Below are 14,159 nucleotides of genomic sequence, written 5' to 3'. Positions count from 1 at the left end.
CGGCCATAATCAAACTGATTCCCAAACCCGGAAAAGACCTGTCCACCCCAAGTGCCTATCGCCCGATTTCTTTATTGAATATTGACTACAAGATCTTGACAAAAATTTTAGCTGAACGGATTAAACATATTCTCCCACAAATAATTCATCCGGATCAAACCGGCTTTATAACCGGTCGTCACTCGGTAGTCAATATTCGAAAAGTACTCTCTGTTATCCAACATATATCCAATACCTCCCCTTCTGATAGTAAATTGATTATAGCCTTAGATGCCGAAAAGGCTTTTGATATGATCCTCTGGCCCCATTTATACCAAACCATGGAAAAATTCGGATTCCCCCCACAGTTTATCTCACTGATCTCTGCTCTATACACTAACGCTTCATCCCAAATATATTGTAACAATCATCTATCTTCCCCCTTCAAAATTTCAAGAGGTACCAGGCAGGGGTGTCCGCTCTCTCCCCTCCTTTTCGCTATAGCTATAGAGCCACTAGCCATAGCAATCCGAAAACATCCTTTAATTCATGGAATAGACATCAAAAATTCAAAACTTAAAGTCTCGCTTTTCGCGGACGACATGATTCTATATATCTCTAACCCTTCCACTAGTATTCCTTCACTTATGCAGCTAATACAACAATTCAGCACAGTGTCAGGGTATAAGATTAACATAGATAAGACAGAAATTTTACCACTAACACCAATTCACAATCAATCCTCTCCCTCTCTTTCCGCATTTAATATTTCCCATGACAAAATCAAATATTTAGGTATAAATATCCCCTCCAAACTAACTAACTTATATGCATATAATTTCTCCCCAGTCTTGTCGAAAATATCTAACTCTATTACTAATTGGATGAAACTCCCCTTGTCTATTTTAGGCCGCATAGCAGTTGTCAAAAGTATTTTATTTCCAAAAATTTTCTATTTGATCCAAATGCTACCCATTAGCCTTACTAGGTTGGACCTGTTGCAGTTTGAGAAGTTGGTGTCGAGGTTTATATGGTCCGGAGGACGCCCTAGATTATCATTGGCTAAACTACAACTTGAGAGATCCAATGGCGGAATGCAAGTTCCTAACCTTGAAAATTTTTCCCTATCAGTCCACTTTAGACACATTGTTGACTGGCTCTTAAATTTGACTCACTACACACACCCACAAGTAGAAAAAGAGCTATTCCACCCTTTCTCCCCAGCAGGTTTATTGCACTCAGATCCCAAAACTATCCCCTCTGACATCTTACACAATGTCCTATTCCGAGACACATATGCAGCTTGGATATCACTGAACAAGAAATTGAAAAGAAACCCCAATAGTTCTCCATATGCCCCCACCTGGGGTAACCCCTCCTTCCCGCCTTCTATTTCGAATCCTCTCTTTTACACATGGAGCCATAAAGGCCTTAACAATATCTCCAAAGTTTTCGACCCGGGGGGAGTAATACTCCCATTCTCTGCCTTACAGGTTCAATACGGTCTACCTTCAAAACAGTTCTATATGTATTTGCAATGTAGACATTATGCCTTGTCTCTTTACAAACCGTGTGCTTCACTGAATTCTACGGATGTATTGAACACCCTCCTCCGACAACTCCACAATAAGGATTACCATACAAAGAACTTGTACTCTCATTTAATCTCAACAACTGCAAAAGTTCAATGGAACAACATACTCGCTCCCTGGTCTGAATATATCTCAGTGAATACGGACCTGAAAATGCTCCACAAAAATTATAACTTAGCCTACAAACACCTTAAATCAGCTTATCTGCAAGAAGTCCATTTTAGATTTCTCCATAGAGCATACATTTCACCGGCTCAGAGGAAACATTGGGTTGCTGATGAAACAGGAATATGTAAAAAATGTCACTATCACACTGCTTCCTTCCAACACTGTGTATGGGACTGCGGCAAGATAAAACGCTACTGGAACAAAATCAGTTTATTCATCACCGCAATATTCAAAGTCCAACATGCTCCGGATATATCTTCATACATCTTTTGCCACTTCCAAGACTGGGATCTTCATGACAAGAAATCTACAGCTTTACCATTACTAACTAAAATTATGACTCTGGCCAAAAAACTCATTCTAATCCACTGGACATCAAATAATCCTCCTTCCCTCAACGAATTGAAACAGAAGCTACTTCATCTTCTCCTGATGGAACGACGCACCACCACAGATATCCAAAATGACTCAGTCTCATTGAAATTCTATACTATTTGGAAACCGTTTATTATATCCCTCCCAACAGACACGCAAAAAGACATTTTGAAACCTTTCTCTGAAACCTCATGGTTCCTCTCTACTATTTCTCAGGATTCGGCACAACAATCTATTTCATTAACGTAAATGTCTGTACTATTATTAAGTTCATTTTATTTCCTCCTTCTTCCTATTAATCAAATAAGCTCAAAATGTAATGGTAAGCAGGCATGGTTTGTGGAGACAACGCAAATTTACCTTAAGGAGACCCCACTTCTCTGTTTATAGTATTGCTTAGTATGGCATGGTATTGCACTATAAAGTTTCATTCTATAATACTAATCACTGAGGAGGCTATGCATTGGCTAACTATAAGTATAAGCATAACCTTACACCAATATGTACATACGTAAGTTCAATCCAAGGTAACTTCCTACTTCTAAACTATCCTTTCTGACCCATCTTTATTTCCCCTTTATCTATTCCATTCCCCTCACCTCTATCTTCTTTCCCTCTTCTTTTTCTTTATCTCTCTCTAAATTTCTTACTACAGTAATACTTTATTCCTCCAAGAACCACCCATAGCATCTTGTTTAGTTTTGTTTTGTTAGTCGTGATATAAATTATCCTACGTACACTAAGTTACTTGCTCTGTCTCGGCGGAAGGACTTTCCACTGACCACTCCACTACCTTCTTCAATTAACAAGGGATGGCAAAATCGCCAAAGAAACTTCCTGTATTGTTAAAACACCCAAACAATTATCTCTCTAATAATTCCTTCAATTCATTCGTATAGAGGCGATATTCAGTGGGAGGTCACTCTCCACGAAACAGGGTACAGAAATATATAAAACGTAATGCTGTTACGACACTGAGTGTACTGTTACCTATGATTCTTGTAACACTATGTCATGTTTATTGCTGGTTCTATTCTTCATGCGAACAAAATGAATAAAAATATTTTTCAAAAAAAAAAAAGGGGACAGACCTCATCCTCACCATCCTCCACTGATCCATAGTGCGTATAGAGGTGACAGAGCTCATTCTCACCACCCAATGCTGATCCATAGGGCGTATAGAGGTGACAGACCTCATTCTCACCACCGTCTGCTGAGCCATAGTGTGTATAGAGGTGACAGAGCTCATTCTCACCACCCTCCACTGATCCATAGTGCGTATAGAGGTGACAGAGCTCATTCTCACCACCGTCTGCTGAGCCATAGTGCGTATAGAGGTGACAGAGCTCATCCTCACCATCCTCCACTGATCCATAGTGCGTATAGAGGTGACAGAGCTCATTCTCACCACCCAATGCTGATCCATAGGGCGTATAGAGGTGACAGACCTCATTCTCACCACCGTCTGCTGAGCCATAGTGCGTATAGAGGTGACAGAGCTCATTCTCACCACCGTCTGCTGAGCCATAGTGCGTATAGAGGTGACAGAGCTCATCCTCACCACCCTCCACTGATCCATAGTGCGTATAGAGGTGACAGAGCTCATCCTCACCACCCTCCACTGATCCATAGTGCGTATAGAGGTGACAGAGCTCATTCTCACCACCGTCTGCTGAGCCATAGTGCGTATAGAGGTGACAGAGCTCATTCTCACCACCGTCTGCTGAGCCATAGTGCGTATAGAGGTGACAGAGCTCATCCTCACCACCCTCCACTGATCCATAGTGCGTATAGAGGTGACAGAGCTCATTCTCACCACCCTCCACTGATCCATAGTGTGTATAGAGGTGACAGACCTCATCCTCACCACCCTCTACTGATCCATAGTGCGTATAGAGGTGACAGCCCTCATCCTCACCACCCTCTGCTGACCCATAGTGCGTATAGAGGTGACAGAGCTCATTCCCACCACCCTCTGCTGACCCATAGTGCGTATAGAGGTGACAGAGCTCATCCTCACCACCCTATACTGATCTATAGTGTGTATAGAGGTGACAGAGCTCATCCTCACCACCCTCCACTGATCCATAGTGCGTATAGAGGTGACAGAGCTCATTCTCACCACCCAATGCTGATCCATAGGGCGTATAGAGGTGACAGACCTCATTCTCACCACCGTCTGCTGAGCCATAGTGCGTATAGAGGTGACAGAGCTCATTCTCACCACCGTCTGCTGAGCCATAGTGCGTATAGAGGTGACAGAGCTCATTCTCACCACCGTCTGCTGAGCCATAGTGCGTATAGAGGTGACAGAGCTCATCCTCACCACCCTCTACTGATCCATAGTGCGTATAGAGGTGACAGAGCTCATCCTCACCACCCTCCACTGATCCATAGTGCGTATAGAGGTGACAGAGCTCATTCTCACCACCCTCCACTGATCCATAGTGTGTATAGAGGTGACAGACCTCATCCTCACCACCCTCTACTGATCCATAGTGCGTATAGAGGTGACAGCCCTCATCCTCACCACCCTCTGCTGACCCATAGTGCGTATAGAGGTGACAGAGCTCATTCCCACCACCCTCTGCTGACCCATAGTGCGTATAGAGGTGACAGAGCTCATCCTCACCACCCTATACTGATCTATAGTGTGTATAGAGGTGACAGAGCTCATCCTCACCACCCTCCACTGACCCATAGTGCGTATAGAGGTGACAGAGCTCATTCTCACCACCGTCTGCTGATCCATAGTGCGTATAGAGGTGACAGAGCTCATCCTCACCACCCTCCACTGATCCATAGTGCGTATAGAGGTGACAGAGCTCATCCTCACCACCCTTCACTGACCCATAGTGCGTATAGAGGTGACAGAGCTCATTCTCACCACCCTCCACTGATCCATAGTGTGTATAGAGGTGACAGACCTCATCCTCACCACCCTCTACTGATCCATAGTGCGTATAGAGGTGACAGAGCTCATCCTCACCACCCTCCACTGACCCATAGTGCGTATAGAGGTGACAGAGCTCATTCTCACCACCGTCTGCTGAGCCATAGTGCGTATAGAGGTGACAGACCTCATTCTCACCACCCTCTACTGATCCATAGTGCGTATAGAGGTGACAGAGCTCATCCTCACCACCCTCCACTGACCCATAGTGCGTATAGAGGTGACAGAGCTCATTCTCACCACCGTCTGCTGAGCCATAGTGCGTATAGAGGTGACAGACCTCATTCTCACCACCCTCTACTGATCCATAGTGCGTATAGAGGTGACAGAGCTCATCCTCACCACCCTCCACTGATCCATAGTGCGTATAGAGGTGACAGACCTCATCCTCACCACCCTCTGCTGATCCATAGTGCGTATAGAGGTGACAGACCTCATCCTCACCACCCTCCACTGATCCATAGTGCGTATAGAGGTGACAGACCTCATCCTCACCACCCTCCACTGAGCCATAGTGCGTATAGTGGTGACAGAGCTCATCCTCACCACCCTCCACTGATCCATAGTGCGTATAGAGGTGACAGAGCTTATCCTCACCACCCTCCACTGAGCCATAGTGCGTATAGTGGTGACAGAGCTCATCCTCACCACCCTCCACTGATCCATAGTGCGTATAGAGGTGACAGAGCTTATCCTCACCACCCTCCACTGAGCCATAGTGCGTATAGAGGTGACAGAGCTCATTCCCACCACCCTCTGCTGACCCATAGTGCGTATAGAGGTGACAGAGCTCATTCCCACCACCCTCTGCTGATCCATAGTGCGTATAGAGGTGACGGACCTCATCCTCACCACCCTCCACTGATCCATAGTGCGTATAGAGGTGACAGAGCTCATTCCCACCACCCTCTGCTGATCCATAGTGCGTATAGAGGTGACAGACCTCATCCTCACCACCCTCCACTGTTCCATAGTGCGTATAGAGGTGACAGAGCTCATTCCCACCACCCTCTGCTGACCCATAGTGCGTATAGAGGTGACAGAGCTCATTCTCACCACCCTCCACTGTTCCATAGTGCGTATAGAGGTGACAGAGCTCATTCCCACCACCCTCTGCTGACCCATAGTGCGTATAGAGGTGACAGAGCTCATTCCCACCACCCTCTGCTGACCCATAGTGCGTATAGAGGTGACAGAGCTCATTCCCACCACCCTCTGCTGATCCATAGTGCGTATAGAGGTGACATAGCTCATCCTCAACACCCTCTGCTGATCCATAGTGCCTATAAAGGTGACAGAGCTTATCCTCACCACCCTCCACTGATCCATAGTGCGTATAGAGGTGACAGAGCTCATCCTCACCACCCTCCACTGTTCCATAGTGCGTATAGAGGTGACAGACCTCATCCTCACCACCCTCCACTGTTCCATAGTGCGTATAGAGGTGACAGAGCTCATTCCCACCACCCTCTGCTGACCCATAGTGCGTATAGAGGTGACAGACCTCATACTCACCACCCTCTGCTGACCCATAGTGTGTATAGAGGTGACAGAGCTCATTCCCACCACCCTCTGCTGACCCATAGTGCGTATAGAGGTGACAGAGCTCATTCCCACCACCCTCTGCTGACCCATAGTGCGTATAGAGGTGACAGAGCTCATTCCCACCACCCTCTGCTGATCCATAGTGCGTATAGAGGTGACATAGCTCATCCTCAACACCCTCTGCTGATCCATAGTGCCTATAAAGGTGACAGAGCTTATCCTCACCACCCTCCACTGATCCATAGTGCGTATAGAGGTGACAGAGCTCATCCTCACCACCCTCCACTGTTCCATAGTGCGTATAGAGGTGACAGACCTCATCCTCACCACCCTCCACTGTTCCATAGTGCGTATAGAGGTGACAGAGCTCATTCCCACCACCCTCTGCTGACCCATAGTGCGTATAGAGGTGACAGACCTCATACTCACCACCCGCTGCTGATCCATAGTGTGTATAGAGGTGACAGAGCTCATTCCCACCACCCTCCACTGTTCCATAGTGCGTATAGAGGTGACAGAGCTCATTCCCACCTACCCTCTGCTGACCCATAGTGCGTATAGAGGTGACAGAGCTCATTCCCACCACCCTCTGCTGACCCATAGTGCGTATAGAGGTGACATAGCTCATCCTCAACACCCTCTGCTGATCCATAGTGCGTATAGAGGTGACAGAGCTCATTCTCACCACCCTCCACTGATCCATAGTGCGTATAGAGGTGACAGAGCTCATTCTCACCACCCTCCACTGATCCATAGTGCGTATAGAGGTGACAGAGCTTATCCTCACCACCCTCCACTGAGCCATAGTGCGTATAGAGGTGACAGAGCTCATTCCCACCACCCTCTGCTGACCCATAGTGCGTATAGAGGTGACAGAGCTCATCCTCACCACCCTCCACTGATGCATAGTGCGTATAGAGGTGACAGAGCTCATTCTCACCACCCTCCACTGATCCATAGTGTGTATAGAGGTGACAGAGCTCATTCCCACCACCCTCTGCTGACCCATAGTGCGTATAGAGGTGACAGAGCTCATTCTCACCACCCTCCACTGTTCCATAGTGCGTATAGAGGTGACAGAGCTCATTCTCACACCCTCCACTGATCCATAGTGCGTATAGAGGTGACAGCCCTCATCCTCACCACCCTCTGCTGACCCATAGTGCGTATAGAGGTGACAGAGCTCATTCTCACCACCCTCTGCTGACCCATAGTGCGTATAGAGGTGACAGACCTCATACTCACCACCCTCTGCTGACCCATAGTGCGTATAGAGGTGACAGAGCTCATTCCCACCACCCTCTGCTGACCCATAGTGCGTATAGAGGTGACAGAGCTCATTCCCACCACCCTCTGCTGATCCATAGTGCGTATAGAGGTGACATAGCTCATCCTCAACACCCTCTGCTGATCCATAGTGCCTATAAAGGTGACAGAGCTTATCCTCACCACCCTCCACTGATCCATAGTGAGTATAGAGGTGACAGAGCTCATCCTCACCACCCTCCACTGTTCCATAGTGCGTATAGAGGTGACAGACCTCATCCTCACCACCCTCCACTGTTCCATAGTGCGTATAGAGGTGACAGAGCTCATTCCCACCACCCTCTGCTGACCCATAGTGCGTATAGAGGTGACAGACCTCATACTCACCACCCGCTGCTGATCCATAGTGTGTATAGAGGTGACAGAGCTCATTCCCACCACCCTCCACTGTTCCATAGTGCGTATAGAGGTGACAGAGCTCATTCCCACCACCCTCTGCTGACCCATAGTGCGTATAGAGGTGACAGAGCTCATTCCCACCACCCTCTGCTGACCCATAGTGCGTATAGAGTGACATAGCTCATCCTCAACACCCTCTGCTGATCCATAGTGCGTATAGAGGTGACAGAGCTCATTCTCACCACCCTCCACTGATCCATAGTGCGTATAGAGGTGACAGAGCTCATTCTCACCACCCTCCACTGATCCATAGTGCGTATAGAGGTGACAGAGCTTATCCTCACCACCCTCCACTGAGCCATAGTGCGTATAGAGGTGACAGAGCTCATTCCCACCACCCTCTGCTGACCCATAGTGCGTATAGAGGTGACAGAGCTCATCCTCACCACCCTCCACTGATGCATAGTGCGTATAGAGGTGACAGAGCTCATTCTCACCACCCTCCACTGATCCATAGTGTGTATAGAGGTGACAGAGCTCATTCCCACCACCCTCTGCTGATCCATAGTGTGTATAGAGGTGACAGATCTCATCCTCACCACCCTCCCCTGATCCATAGTGCGTATAGAGGTGACAGAGCTCATTCTCACCACCCTCCACTGTTCCATAGTGCTTATAGAGGTTACAGACCTCATCCTCACAGTCCTCTGCTGATCCATAGTGCGTATAAAGGTGATAGACCTCATTCTTACCACCCTCTGCTGATCCATAGTGCGTATAAAGGTGACAAAGCTCATTCTCACCACCCTCCACTGTTGCATAGTGCGTATAAAGGTGACAGAGCTCATTTTCACCACCCTCCACTGATCCATAGTGCGTATAGATGTGACAGAGCTTATTCTCACCACCCTCCACTGTTCCATAGTGCGTATAAAGGTGACAGAGCTCATTCTCACCACCCTCTGCTGATCCATAGTGCGTATAAAGGTGACAGAGCTCATTCTCACCACCCTCCACTGTTCCATAGTGCGTATAAAGGTGACAGAGCTCATTCTCACCACCCTCCACTGTGCCATAGTTCATATAGAGATGACAGAGCTCATTCTCACCACCCTCTGCTGATCCATAGTGCGTATAAAGGTGACAGAGCTCATTCTCACCACCCTCTGCTGATCCATAGTGCGTATAGAGGTGACAGAGCTCATTCTCACCACCCTCTGCTGATCCATAGTGCGTATAAAGGTGACAGAGCTCATTCTCACCACCCTCTGCTGATCCATAGTGCGTATACAGGTGACAGACCTCATCCTCACCACCCTCTGCTGATGCTTAGTGCGTAGAAAGGTGACAGAGCTCATTCTCACCACCCTCCACTGATCCATAGTGCGTATAGAGGTGACAGAGCTCATTCTCACCACCCTCCACTGATCCATAGTGCGTATAAAGGTGACAGAGCTCATTCTCACCACCCTCCACTGATCCATAGTGTGTATAGAGGTGACAGAGCTCATCCTCACCACCCTCCACTGATCCATAGTGCGTATAGAGGTGACAGAGCTCATTCTCACCACCCTCCACTGATCCATAGTGCGTATAAAGGTGACAGAGCTCATTCTCACCACCCTCCACTGATCCATAGTGCGTATAGAGGTGACAGACCTCATCCTCACCACCCTCCACTGATCCATAGTGCGTATAGAGGTGACAGAGCTCATTCTCACCACCCTCCACTTATCCATAGTGCATATAAAGGTGACAGACCTCATCCTCACCACCCTCCACTGATCCATAGTGCGTATAAAGGTGACAGAGCTCATTCACACCACCCTCTGCTGATCCATAGTGCGTATAGAGGTGACAGAGCTCATTCTCACCACCCTCTGCTGATCCATAGTGCGTATAGTGGTGACAGAGCTCATTCTCACCACCCTCCACTGATCCATAGTGCGTATAGAGGTGACAGACCTCATCCTCACCACCCTCTGCTGATCCATAGTGCGTATAAAGGTGGCAGAGCTCATTCTCACCACCCTCTGCTGATCCATAGTGCGTATAAAGGTGACAGAGCTCATTCTCACCACCCTTTGCTGATCTATAGTGCGTATAGAGGTGGCAGAGCTCATTCTCACCACCATCTGCTGATCCATAGTGCGAATAAAGGTGACAGAGCTCATTCTCACCACCCTCTGCTGATCCATAGTGCGTATAGAGGAGACAGAGCTCATTCTCACCAACCTCCACTGATCCATAGTGCGTATAGAGGTGACAGACCTCATCCTCACCACCCTCTGCTGATCCATAGTGCGTATAAAGGTGACAGAGCTCATTCTCACCACCCTCTGCTGATCCATAGTGCGTATACAGGTGACAGACCTCATCCTCACCACCCTCTGCTGATGCTTAGTGCGTAGAAAGGTGACAGAGCTCATTCTCACCACCCTCCACTGATCCATAGTGTGTATAGAGGTGACAGAGCTCATCCTCACCACCCTCCACTGATCCATAGTGCGTATAGAGGTGACAGAGCTCATTCTCACCACCCTCCACTGATCCATAGTGCGTATAAAGGTGACAGAGCTCATTCTCACCACCCTCCACTGATCCATAGTGCGTATAGAGGTGACAGACCTCATCCTCACCACCCTCCACTGATCCATAGTGCGTATAAAGGTGACAGACCTCATCCTCACCACCCCATACCTCCCAACAGTCCCGATTTTATCGGGACAGTCCCGATTGTCAGGGCCTGTCCCGCTGTCCCACCCGCGGGCGGCAGTGTCCCGCGGTGTGGGGGGGCTGTTGGGAGACCCCCCTGTCAGCTGCTAAGCAGCGGGGAATAAACCACTCTCCACTGTTCCATAGTGCGTATACAGGTGACAGACCTCATCCTCACCACCCTCTGCTGATCCATAGTTTGTATAGAGGTGAGGAAAAGCTAAATATAGGGATTGTCTCTTCCAAAGTACTGGTCCCCACTGGTCAACTATGGTGGTTTCTCTGACAGTACTATGGGGGTGTCTCTGCCAGTACTATGGGGGGTATCTGACCATGCTATGAGGTGTCTCTATCTGTACTATGGGGGTTCTCTTTCACTGCTATGGGGGGATCTCTACCACTACTATGGGGGTCGCTGCCACTACTATGGGGTGTATGAGCAAAGGAGAAGAAAGACCACCTAACCAGAGACAGATATCTAATTAGTGACAGAGACCTCATAAGGGACAGAGACCTATCCAGAGACTTTTATTTCCTAATATATATTAAACCAGGCATGCCCAAAGTCAGGCCCGGGGGCCAATTGCAGCCCGTGCTGTCATTTCAAGCGGCCCGCAGCCTCCAGCTGGAAGCGGGCAGAGCATCAGTGGGAGCCCAAGCATTTCCTGTCCTTGCAGTGCCTGCTTTGCCTCTCCTTCCTCTGGCTCACACAGGGGCTGGGAAACATACAGAGAAGGGAGGGGGCAGAGTGGGAGACATACAGTGAAGGAGGGCAGGGCCGAAACTAGGGTTACTGGTGCCCGGGGCAAGACATTCATTTAGTGCCCCCCCCCCAAAAAAAAAAAAAAAAACATATATATATATATATATTTTTGGTTTTGCACAGAAAGAAAAACATCAATTGTTCCACTTGCATCAAGATACATATATACTAGAAACTATATGAACCTGAAATTAGGGACAGGGACAGTGTGCGCCGAAGGTGCGCGCAAAAAATTTAGGGCATGGGATTTTTTTTTGGGGGGGGGGAAGTTGTGTGGTCACATAGTAGTATCAATTCACATTATAGCACACACCGTTACGCCCAGTACGCAGGGCCGGTGCAAGGCAGCGGAGCGCCCCAGGCAAGTCGGAGTGGGGGCGCCCCGGTGTCTGCCGCCCGGGTACCTGTCCTGCGGCGCTGTGGGTATATAAAGGTGGCGTTGGCAGTGGGAGAACCCTGCAGTCAATAAGAAATAACGAGCGCTATCCGCCGGGCTATGCGGAAGCGCTTCTGTTTTGGAAACACTGGCCGCACGGCACACAGTGATTGGATGAATCTCAGCCAATCAGCGTGCGGCCAGTGTTTCCAAAACAGAAGCGCTTCCGCAGAGCCCGGCGGATAGCTCTCGTTATTTCTTATTGACTGCAGGGACCCCCCGCTGCCGCCCCCAGCTTTATATACGCACAGCGCCGCAGGACAGGTACCCGGGCGCTGTTAATAGCGCATTTCTAAGTCTACAGACGATCGTTTCGCCTTACGGCGAAACGGCGAAACGATCGTCTGTAGACTTAGAAATGCGCTATTAACAGCGCTCCGTGACACCCAGACACTTGAGGGTGTCCCGACAGCTACCTCCCACCTGACCGCTGACATTTGCTGCACAGGGAGCGGCGGTGAAACCCGACAGCGACACACAACTGGCACGCTGCCTGGAGGAATTCACCATAGCTCTGATACATGGGGCCATCACAAGGCGCTGGATACAGATTTCTGATCCAGCCACCTGACCGAGCGACACGCTGAACCGGCAGGACCCCACATATACACTCCCGCTGCAGCCTGGATATTATTGCTGCCTATAAACACTCCTTACAGCCCCGACGAGAGCTGACAAGCAGGCTCCACGGAAATACCTTTTTCACCCAGCAGCCTTTAGTCAACACGCTGATTGTGTCGACACACTGAGCCTTTGGGCTCCATAGACTTACTGCATTTTCCACTATAACCTTGACAAAAACTGATTTGCTAGGTCTACAATATAGCCCCTGAGACATACTACATCCCTCAGCAGTCTGGTCGACACGCTGAGACAGAGTGGGCTTAGGAAGTACATTCCTGTTCCAGCCATTTCAGGACTACATATTAAAAGCAGACAGCAACATTACAGTGGCATACCCGGGCGAGGTCATAGAGCCTGACCCCCGGGGTGAAGTGTGAGGTAACATTGGTCTCCTCCTTTTTTGTTCTACTCTATCTTTTTTCCTATCCATACTTCCTTCCTAATACCCCCTATTCTGCGCTATTGTAATAGATTGTATTGACAGTGAGGGGAAACATACTATGCCTAATGCTTGAACCAGTGTCTTAGAGATATATATTTTAATATATGGTTAAAAAGTTTATTCAGCATTTCTGATCTCTTTTTCATCTGTCAAAATTACATGCTGTACTATCTTTCCTACTGTTATTTCCAATAAACAAACAATTTTGGAGGGTCCGCTCACCCACTATACCTTTAAGCCCCTCAGTGCCAAATTGACACTAACGGAAGCTGACAGAAATCTGGGGCATTTTAGTACACAGAGGAGGTGACCCCTCTGCAGGAAAGCAATGTTCCCCGGAATACTGTTGTAGGTATACATAGCTGGGCAGCAGCCACCCTCCCTCCGTCCCTTCTAAAACCCCTAGGCCAAATTTTGAGGTCCGCTCTCCCGCAATACCTGAAAGCCCCCCAGCATTATTATATGCTAGCGGAAGCTAACAAAATTTGGTCCTGTTGAGTACACAGAGGGGGTGACCCCACTGCAGGAAATCACTGTACCTCTAACATTGTTATAGGTATATACAGCTGGGCAGCAGCCACCTCAAGGGGTTCAATAGGGATTAAAGGTTTGACTGCACGCAATACCTCAAAGGGTCCACTTAATACATTGAGTGGTAACTGGTATGGATGAACACGACCAGTAACACTCAGGGAGACCCGATTAAGAACAATCGTGTTCATTTCTATACTATAGGTATATAAAGCGTTTGATTTGTCACCTAGGGGAATTGTTTTTCTACCACTATCAAACTCCTCCACTTCTCATTCTTTTCTCTTTTCTCTGAGGGAGGAGACCAAAAAAACATAAAAAATCTCTGCTTATTGCCTCAGAGGCAAAACACCAACAAGCAGAGATCTACT

Source organism: Crinia signifera, chromosome 5, assembly GCF_055691185.1.
Source record: "Crinia signifera chromosome 5, ASM5569118v1, whole genome shotgun sequence".
Classification (NCBI taxonomy): Eukaryota; Metazoa; Chordata; class Amphibia; order Anura; family Myobatrachidae; genus Crinia; species Crinia signifera.
The sequence above is the reverse complement of the archived record's forward strand: the minus strand, read 5'-3'. Positions refer to the sequence as shown.